The 10,094-nt window shown below is 48.3% G+C and overlaps 1 long non-coding RNA gene across 1 annotated transcript; it reads right to left on the bottom strand.

The window, feature by feature from the left end:
- Window positions 1–9,257: 9,257 nt before the first annotated feature.
- On the bottom strand, window positions 9,258–10,062 carry LOC122236575. Its single transcript, XR_006214665.1, has 2 exons — window positions 9,960–10,062; window positions 9,258–9,786 (listed from the first exon to the last, which is right to left on the bottom strand). It is a non-coding gene; the product is annotated as an uncharacterized LOC122236575 (long non-coding RNA).
- Window positions 10,063–10,094: the final 32 nt, after the last annotated feature.

Here is a 10,094-nt window from a genome sequence, read left to right on the forward strand (position 1 = left end):
CTGCCCTCCCCTGTTCATGCTCTGTCTCTCTCTGTCTCAAAAATAAATAAACATTAAAAAAAATAAATTAAAAAAAAAGAAAAGAAAATGTGATATACATGTTATATATATATGAAATATATATATGTAGAAATATATAGTGGAAATATATATATAGTGGAAATACATATATAGTGGAAATATATATAGTGGAATTTTATACATATAACATATATATTATAATATAACATGTTTATATAATGTTTATATAATATTTTATGTAACATTTTATATATAACATATATTATAATATATATATATTATATAAAATGGAATTTTATACAGCCATGAGAAAGAAGAAAATCCTGCCATTTTCGACAGCATGGATGAACCTGGAGAGATTACACAAAGTGAAATAAACCAAGGAGAGAAAGATAAAACTGCTTGGTATCACTTATATATGGAATCTAAACAAAACAAAACAAGGTCAAACTCAGAGAAACAGAAAGTAGGAAAGTGGTGGTTGCCAGGGGCTGGGGTGGGGAGGTAAGAGGGGGAGATTAGTGAAAGGGCACAAGTTTGCAGCTGTAAGATGAACAAGTTCAGAGGATCTAAAATGTGGGGACTCTGCTTGCTAACACTGTAATGTACAGTTGAAATTTGCTAAGAGAGTAGAACTTAAATGTTCTCGCACACACACCAAATAAGTATGTGAGATGATCAATGTGTCAGTTAACTGGCTGTGAATCCTTTTTTTAATTAAAAAAAAATTTTAAGGTTTATTTATTTTTGAGAGATTGGGGGGGGGGGCGCACAAGTGGGGGAGGGGCAGAGAGAGAGGGAGACACAGAATCCGAAGCAGCTCCAGGCTCTGAGCTGTCACCAGAGAGCCCAATGTGGGCCTCGAACTCACAGACGGTGAGATCATGACCTGAGCGAAGTTGGGCGCTCAACCGACTGAGCCACCCAGGCACCCCAACTAGCTATGAATGAATCCTTTGGGAAGGTATACACATATCAAATCAACATGATGTACACTTTACATATCTCACGGTTTTATATGTCAATGATACCTCAAGAAAGCTGAAATTGAAATTAACAGGGGGGCGGATGCCTAGGTGGCTCAGTCGGTTAAGCGTCTGACTCTTGATTTCTGCTCAGGTCATGATTCACTGTCGTGACATGGAGCCCCATGCTTGGGATTCTCTTTCCTTCTATCTCTGCCCCTCCCCCCACCTCAAAACAAACAAACAAACAAACAAACAAACATTAAAAAAATAATTAAGGCTGCTTGGTACGCAGACAATGCAACCAGTAGAAGAAGAGGTTTGGTACACTCTTCTGTATGTATGTTATACTTCATAAAAAGTGTTGAAAAGCAAAGCAACAAAAAAGGAAATTAAAATTGGTCCATTTCTGCCTATTATAAAGTAAAAACGGAGGAGTCTTGATCTGAAACTGTCTTCAACGTATTAAGTTGAAAAAAACCACAATGTAAATCAGTTTGCATTGCAGGCCTGCACGTCCAGGTGTATTTATAAGGGCTGTATAAATACACACACATTTGCCTGCGGGCCCACGGGCCACCTCCCGGAGAAGGCACAAGACAACGGTCACAGCGGTTACCCTCAGGGCAGGGAGCTGGGGGCAGGGGAACAGGTGAGAGGGGGCCAGATTTTTACGGTGTACCCTGGGGGACTGTTTGAAATTTTTAGTTCACGGTACCAATTTAAAAAATTGAGGGGCACCTGGGTGGTTCAGTCGGTTGAGCATCCGACTCTTGATTTCGGTTCACGTCATGATCTCACATTTTGTGGGATTGAGCCCCGAGTTGGGTTCCATGCCGACAACATGGAGCCTGCTTGGGATTCTCTCTCTCTCTCTCTCTCTCTCTCTCTCTCTCTCTCTGTCTCTCTCTCTGTCTCTCTCTCTGTCTCTTTCTCTCTGCCCCTCCCCTGCTTGTGCTCTCTCTCTCAAAATGAATAAATACACTTAAAAAAATTGGCAAGGACATGAAAAATCAAATAGGTAACAAGTCACCAGACTTCTAGTCATAAAATTGTTCTTGTAATAAAAAAATAAATATTACCAATAATATAAGTAATAACATGACAAATAAACATACTGATATTATTCAACATCTTGCTATTAAATAAATTTATATTAATAATAAACTTTTTAAAAAGAACAATATATTTAACTTATTAATAAAGAAATGAGCATTAAGAAGCAATACGTTGGGGCACCTGGCCGGCTCAGTTGGTAGAGCATGAGACTCTTGAACTCAGGGTCCTGGGTTCAAGCCCCACGTTGGGCATACAGGTTACTTAAAAAAAGAAAAAAGAAGGGACGCCTGGGTGGCTCAATCGGTTAAGCGTCTGACTTTGGCTCAGGTCATGATCTCACGGTTTGTGAGTCTGAGCTCCACGTCCGGCTCTGTGCCGACAGCTCAGAGCCTGGAACCTGCTTCGGATTCTGTGTCTCCCTCTTTCTCTGCCCCTCCCCGGCTTGCACTCTGTCTCTGTCTGTCTCTGTCTCTCTGTCTCTCAAAAATACATAAACATTTTTAAAGAAGTTTTTTTAAAGAAAAAATCAATATATTATGCTATGTATATGTATGTGTATATGTATATGTATGCAGCATATATATTCATAGAATCCTCAGTGCTAGCCCTGGCTATGCCCCGTTGTTGACAGTCTGATGGAGGAGACAGACCAGACAGTTCTTTTTTTTTTTTTTAATTTTTTTTTTTTCAACGTTTTTTATTTATTTTTTTTGGGACAGAGAGAGACAGAGCATGAACGGGGGAGGGGCAGAGAGAGAGGGAGACACAGAATCGGAAACAGGCTCCAGGCTCCGAGCCATCAGCCCAGAGCCTGACGCGGGGCTCGAACTCACGGACCGCGAGATCGTGACCTGGCTGAAGTCGGACGCTTAACCGACTGCGCCACCCAGGCGCCCCAGACCAGACAGTTCTAACACAGGTGGCAGGGCTTTCATGGGGAGATAAGTCAGAAAATGCTCCTTTTCCTGAGCTCATTTTCGGTGTCCAGTCACTGCCAGGCCAGATCTTGGGGTGCCATCAGACCTCAGCAAAACCTCACTGAAACCCCTGCCGAGTGATGTGTATTGCGTGTTGCTCGCACAACCTCTAGAAACCAGGTGTTCAACCCACGGGGTACAAAACACAAAGAAAACTGGGTCCTCTCCTCACCCGGGAGCTATCAGAGCGGAAATCTCAGCCCTGTGGGGACCTGAAGGCTGGGGAGGAAGTGGCCCCCCCCCCCCACTTGCCCTGGCTGGCTCAGCACTTTGCCACACCTCCCCAAGGGACCTGCAGTGGGCGGGAATATCAAGGCCACAGACATATCCGGCTGTCTGTAAGGGGATCATGGCTCCTAGACAAAGGTGATGTCCCTAGGGACACGCAGATACACCAACAGACAATTTCCGCCTCCCCCTCACCCCCCACCTCCCGCTTCTGGGTCAACTCAAGGTCTTGCCGGTCAGCTGAGGGAATGGCTTTGGAAAGAGAACCGGGAAGCAGTGCGGGCCTAGACTTCCTGATGGTCTGAGAGGTCAAGGGGGAAGCCGAGCCCTGCCTAGGGGCCCCTGAATGAGAGAAGGGGGGGGATGAGGAATGAGCGAAATGGGGCCCCCTTTTCTTGGGGAGCTCCCGGGCAGGGGAAGAGAGGAGAAGGAAGAAGCTTGGACCAGCCTCCACTAATTACAGGGCCCCTGACAATAATGGCTAACGCTCCCCGCAACACAGACCACGGCGCTGGGCACGACGCTTCGAATCGTCACGCCTCCAGCAAGGTGGTATTATTCTTCCCATCATCCCACTGTTTTTAATAGACCTTATTTTTAAAGTTGTTTTTTTTTTTTTTAATGTTTATTTATTTTTGAGAGAGACAGAGACAGAATGTGAGTGGGTTAGGGGCAGAGAGAAGGAGACACAGAAGCAGGCTCCAGGCTCCAGGCTCTGAGCTGTCAGCACAGAGCCGGACGCAGGGCTCAAACTCACGAGCTGCTGAGATCATGACCTGAGCCCAGGTCGGACGCTCAACCGACTGAGCCACCCAGGCGCCCCTATAGACCTTAGTTTTTAGAATAGTTTTAAGTTCACAGCAAAACTGAGGGGAAAGTACAGAGACTTCCCACATATCTTCTGCCCCCCACACAGGTACAGCCTTCCCACTTGCGTATGCCCACCGGAGTGGCCCATTTGTCACAATGGGTCATCCAGGGTCCACGTTTTTTTTACACTGGCATCCGCTCTTGGGTCCAGACGAACGCATAGTGAATGTAACCACCGTTATAGTTTCGCACAGAGTAGTTTCACTGCCCTAAAAATCCTCTGTGCTTGGCCTCCTCGTGCCCCCCTCCCCACTAACTCCCGGCAAACCCCTCCATTTACTGCCTTCATAGTTTTGCCTTTTCCTCATCTCCCCATTTTAAAGATGACAGAACCAAAGCAGCAGTGGTGGGATTTGCCCTCTTGCTCATCCTGCGTCCCCGCCCTGGCTCCGAGGCAGTAGCCCCCATCCCTGCCCCGGTGGGTGGAAACAGAAGGGCAGTGCTTACCACTCGCTTACCGCTCTGGACCACATCCCATCGCTGGTGAGATGCAGAACATTCTTCTCCTTGATCCCTCCAGCCTCCCTGGGCCTCCACTGTCCTCCCCAACCCCCAGCTCTTGGCTTTTGGCAGGAGGAACTTCGTGAAGAGAAGTGTCTGAGACAGGTCCCAAGCTTCTCGTCATCACCACAGCGCTGGGGGAAGGGGCCCCAACTGCAGAGAAGCTTTCCAGATGCTGATCTTGGCAGGCACTGGGGCTGCAGCCGCCTGGTCTCGCCCATAGGCTCGGGGCCCACTCTCAGCTTCGGGGATGGGGTGGGAAGGTTCCCTTTGGAAGCCAACCCCTGATGCATCCGCGGCAGATACAGTCTTGGCCCTTCCAGCCTAGGAAGGGGGGCCCTCTCTTCTGGAAGAGGGAAGCAGGCGGTTAGGGGAGAGGGGAGCGTCAGAAGTCTGTTCCTCAGCAGGCCCACCCCCAGCATAGTAATAAGAGCCGACTTATATATAATGCGCCCGTTATTGTCCTGAGTGCATTGCGAGTATCAACTCATCCAAAGCTCACGGCAGCTCCCTCAACCAGAGAATGGACAGACATAGTATAGCACTTACACGGGAGACCACTCAAGGATATGATCTTTGCAACCGCTGGCTTCCAAAGTGAGGAACTAGGATATTAACAACACGGATGAATCTCCAGTGTGTTATCAGGAGGGAAAGTAGCCAAACCCCACATACTGTATGATTCCATTTCTATGACATTCTAGAAAAGGCCAAACTGTAGGCGTGGTGAACAGACTCATGGCCGGCAGGAGCTGGGGATGGCCTGAAAGGGCACAGTGGAGGGGTCCCTGGGGTGGCTCAGTCAGTTCTTTTGTTTGTTTTTGTTTAATTTAATTTAATTTTTTTAAATGTTTATTTATTTCTGAGAGAGAGAGAGACAGAGCATGAGCATGAGCAGGGAAGGGGCGGAGACAGACAGAGACACAGAACCCGAAACAGGCTCCAGGCTCTGACCTGTCAGCACAAAGCCTGATGCGGGGCTTGGACTCACGAGCCATGAGATCATGACCTGAGCTGAAGTCAGAGGCTTAACCGACTGAGCCACCCAAGTGCCTCAAGCGTCCAACTCTTGATTTCAGCTCTGGTCATGATCTCACGGTTTGTGAGATCAAGCCCCTCGTTGGGCTCTGCACTAAGTGTGGAGCCAGCCTGGGATGCTCTCTCTCCCTCTCTCTTTCTGCCCCTGCCCTTCTCTGTCTCTTGAAATAAATTAACATTTAAAAAAGGTTGGGGGGGGGCACCTGGGTGGCTTAATTGGTTAGTCGGACCTGGGCCCGACTCTTGGTTTCGGCTCAGGTCACTATCTCGTGATTGGTGAGTTCAAGCCTCACATCGGGCTCTGCGCTGACAGTAGGGAGCCTGTTTGGGATTCTCTCTCTTCCTCTCTCTCTCTGCCCCTCCCCCACTCCTCTTTCCGTCTCTCAAAATAAATAAATAAACTTCAAAAAAGGGGGGGGGCACAGTGGAAACAGTTCTGTATGTGGATTATGGTAGTGGTTGTGTGACTATATATGTTTGTGGGAGCTTGAAGAACTGTACACATAAATTGTACCTTAAAACAAAACACGAATGCCTCACGGCTGCCTTACATCAGTCAGGGTCTACACAGGAAACTAGAAATATCTCAGACAGAGGGGATTTAGCACAGGGCTTGGTTACATAGATGAGACACCAAAGTTGGGGAAAGGGTTAGACTATTTAGAAATTAGCAGGTAGGGAGGCCATGTCCAGTGGGAGAAGCCACCAGAGCAGATGGGGAGAATTACCCTGTCCCCCTGCCCCCGTCCTCCCGCCCTCCGATCTCCCCTCAGTGCCTGCCGTTGGCTAAATCTGAGCAGAAGCCACTGGGCTAGGAGATGGCGTATGCGAGGGGCAGCCCTGAGCCGTGGGGCCCAGCAGAGCAGGGAACGGATGATCTGAGGGCACACAGGCCTACGGCTCACACAAATCATGTGAGGAAGAGTAATTATAGTCCCATTTTACAGAGGAGGAAACTGAGGCCTGGAGAGTGCAGGTGCCCTGCCCAGGGGTTCAAGCCCCTTTTTTTCTGCTCTACTTCCCATCTGGATCCAACTGAAGGGAACCGAAGGCAATGGAAATGTCTATGCAAATCAGGCCCATCCCCAGGGGCTGGTGGGGCGTGCTGCGAGGGGAGACTCCCTCTGCTCCTCGTGGTGCTTGGCGATTACCCACAAACTGAGCTGCAAACGAACACACAGCAGATGTTCTGGCAGTGATGAGGGAGCAGCTCTCCCCAGGAGGTCAGGCCCCGTCATCAAGCCTGCACCCATGCCCTGCACCTCCTATCTGACAGCTGCCCCCAATATTCCATCCTTGACCTCCGGCCGTTGTGAAAAGTCCTGCACAGTCCTGGGGGACTAGGAACGGTCAGATGTTTGGGGGAGGGGGGTCCTCCAGCTTCCGGTGTAGGCTCCCTAAATTGCTATCATGCCCACGGCCAGCAGAGATCCTCTCTGGGCTGCAAGGCTGACATCTGCCACACGCCACTGGGGACAGAGGTCACCTGCAATTGAGCCTTTGATCCACAGGAGTGGGCTAGAAACATCAACCTTTGACCTCCGCCCAGGTTTGGGCCAAAATGGTCAAACTTTGAGCCTTGCAGTATGCAGGTCTCAAGGTCATTACCTCTCTTTCATTAAGGCTCACAATCAATAGGCTGGTGGGGGATTCCTGTGCAAACTTCTTTCTCTACACCACGTTGGTTCCATCCGTTACTATGTACTGAGAACATACCGGGTGCTTGGCACCCTTCTTGGCAATGAGGCCCAGCAGTGAAAGAAATAAAGACCTGGTCCTCCAGGAGCTGACGTTCTAGTGTTGGGGCGGAGTGGGGGAGAGGCAAAAATCAAGACAAAGAAGAACATGATATGATCTGTTAGAATGTGGAAGATATACAAGAAACAATAATTTTGGGAAGGCATATGAGGAATGTGGGGTAGGAAGGGAACAGTGACTTTAGACCCAATGTCACCTGAGAAGGTGGTATTTGAGTCAAGATGTGAAGGAGGTGAGGGAGATCATGTAGATATTTAAGGAAGAGAGGTCCAGGGAGAGGGAAGCAGCAGTGCAAGGGCCCTGAGGCTGGCATCAGATTGACAGGTTCTGGTGAGAAGATCATTGCAGCCTAAACCACAGAGTAATAAGGGGTGAAGGTGGAAGGAAGGGAGGACAGGACCTGTAAGGCCTTGTGGGCTGCAGCGAGGAGTTTGGCTTTTGCTCAAAGTGAAATGAGAGGCCTGGAGAGAGGGTTCTGAGCAGAGGAGGGACGTTTGATGCAGGGGTTTCCAGCCTCCTGTGGTGGGAAAAAGACTGTGGGGAGTAGGGAGGAAAGGAAAGAGAACTCTGATCCTTCACACAGCTCTGTAGAGAAGGGTTTGTGTATACCCCACTTATAAGAATGAGGAGACCAAACTCTGAAAGAGCTAACCAGTTGCCCAGGGACACCCAGCCGACGAGCGACACCCCCTAAATTTGAACCTGTGTCTATGTGACTACAGTGTCATTGGGTAAATGATCTTTTTTTTTTTTTTTTTTTTTTTCTCGTACCTTATGTGCCTGTGGCATTGGGGGAATGGAGATCTTGAGACCCAGGAGACAAAGGGAGGGCTTTCTCTGTTTCTGGTAAGACCCCTGCAGCAGGATGATTAGGAAAGGAATCCACTCAAGAAACACGTCCTGAGCCCCTACTGTGTTACAGAGCAAAATTTCTGTCCTGGGGGTTTATATTCTAATGCAGGAGACAGAGAAAAAGCATGAAAACCCAGGAAATTACAGAGGATGTTAGAAGATAAATACCAGTGGGGAAAAAATAAGACAGGATAAGGGCCAGGAGTGGGGGGTTACAGTTTTGAATAGGGTGTTCAGGACAGGCTTCTTGGAGGAGGTGACGTGTGAGCAAAGAATTGAAGGAGGTGAGAGATAGAGCCACGCGGAGCCCTGGGAAAAGTACGTTCCAGGATGAAGGAACAGTGTGAAGGCCCCGCAGTGGGTTCAACTTGAAGGAGTTGCCATCAGGAAGGTCTAGCCGGCCGCCTCTGAGCCCTGCCACTCTCTCCCCACTCCTGGCCTTTGGAATCCTGTTTTTTCAGTCTGGAACACCTTTTCTCCTCTGGATGAACTCCTGATGGACCCTCAAACCTTAGCTCTCAGGTTACAGCTTTAGGGAATTCACCTCTGAGATCCCTGCCCCCAGGGGTGAGGAGTTCTTCCTCTGGGCTTCCACAGACCCTGTAGATTTTCCTTCCCCTGTTTCGATTCTTCAGCCTTCTGCACTGCATTGTAACTTAATGTCTGCTGGATTTACCTACACAGTACACAGTAGGTGCCTAATAAATCATTAAGCAACTAAGTACTGTTCCATCGTTTGCTACGTGAAACCCAAACTTCCTGGCAGAGGACAGACTTGTAAATCCGCCTTTGAAATCATAAACTGGTTCTGGGAGGAGACACATAGCTGTAGTAGCGGCTTTTGGGAGAGAACAGGGAGGGGCAGAGGTCAGAGATTGGAGGAGACATTTCATTCTAGTTATACTCTTGTAATTGTTCACATTTTCTTTACCCGGTGTGTGAGTCACCTACACAAACATAAAATGAATGAATAAAATTCTACAACATGAAGGATTTAAAGACCTTTTTCAATTACAAGGTGGGTGGAGCTTTAAATTCACATCCACAATTATTCTAGCAGGGATAAAGTACACAATGAAATACATTGTAAATTTTTGTTGCTATTACACAAAAATATCTCTGATACATATCAGATGCAAAAAAAAAAAAAAAAAAAAAAAAGCGCCCACATCTTTAGCACAGCATTCAAGTCTTCCGGGGTCCCCCTCATCCCTGCCTTGGCTCTTGCCTTGTTCTGATGACAAAACTTACCTTCAATAACAATAATAATACCCCTTTAAGTGTTCACTTTGTGCAAGGCATGGAGGGCTTGGCCTTCAACATTTCATTGAAGTCTCACGACCTCTCCATTTTCCAGATGAGGAAACTGAGGTTGGCTCCCAGACCACGTTCTAGGCCACTGAGCTCTCCTCCTGGTCCAGGGCACCCTGGCAGCCGGGTGTTCAGACTTGGCGAGGGAGCGAAGCGAGGGGTTCGTGACGCCCTCTGGAGGTCGCGCGGGGAAAGTGGCCAAGAACCTAAAAATGAACATTTGCGTTTCGGTTGTAAGGATGCTCAACGAGGGAGGGAATCTAGGATCTGCGGACTCCCCAGTTCGCTCTGTTTTCGGAGAGCGGTCTGACAGTGGACCGCACCCTGGCCTAGGAGGCGGAGAAGACAGACCTAATCTTTGGTTTGAGAGGGAACATACCCCTGCTCTGAGGGATCTGAGAGGAGAGGCACGGTCCCACAGGCTCAGTCCTAACAGCTTTCTGTGGGAGATAAGGCCCTGCACTTAAACACACAAAAAAGCACGTTATCGGAAACCCCAAAACCACCTCAGAAA

This window comes from Panthera tigris, chromosome A2 (assembly GCF_018350195.1).
Source record: "Panthera tigris isolate Pti1 chromosome A2, P.tigris_Pti1_mat1.1, whole genome shotgun sequence".
Lineage (NCBI taxonomy): Eukaryota > Metazoa > Chordata > Mammalia > Carnivora > Felidae > Panthera > Panthera tigris.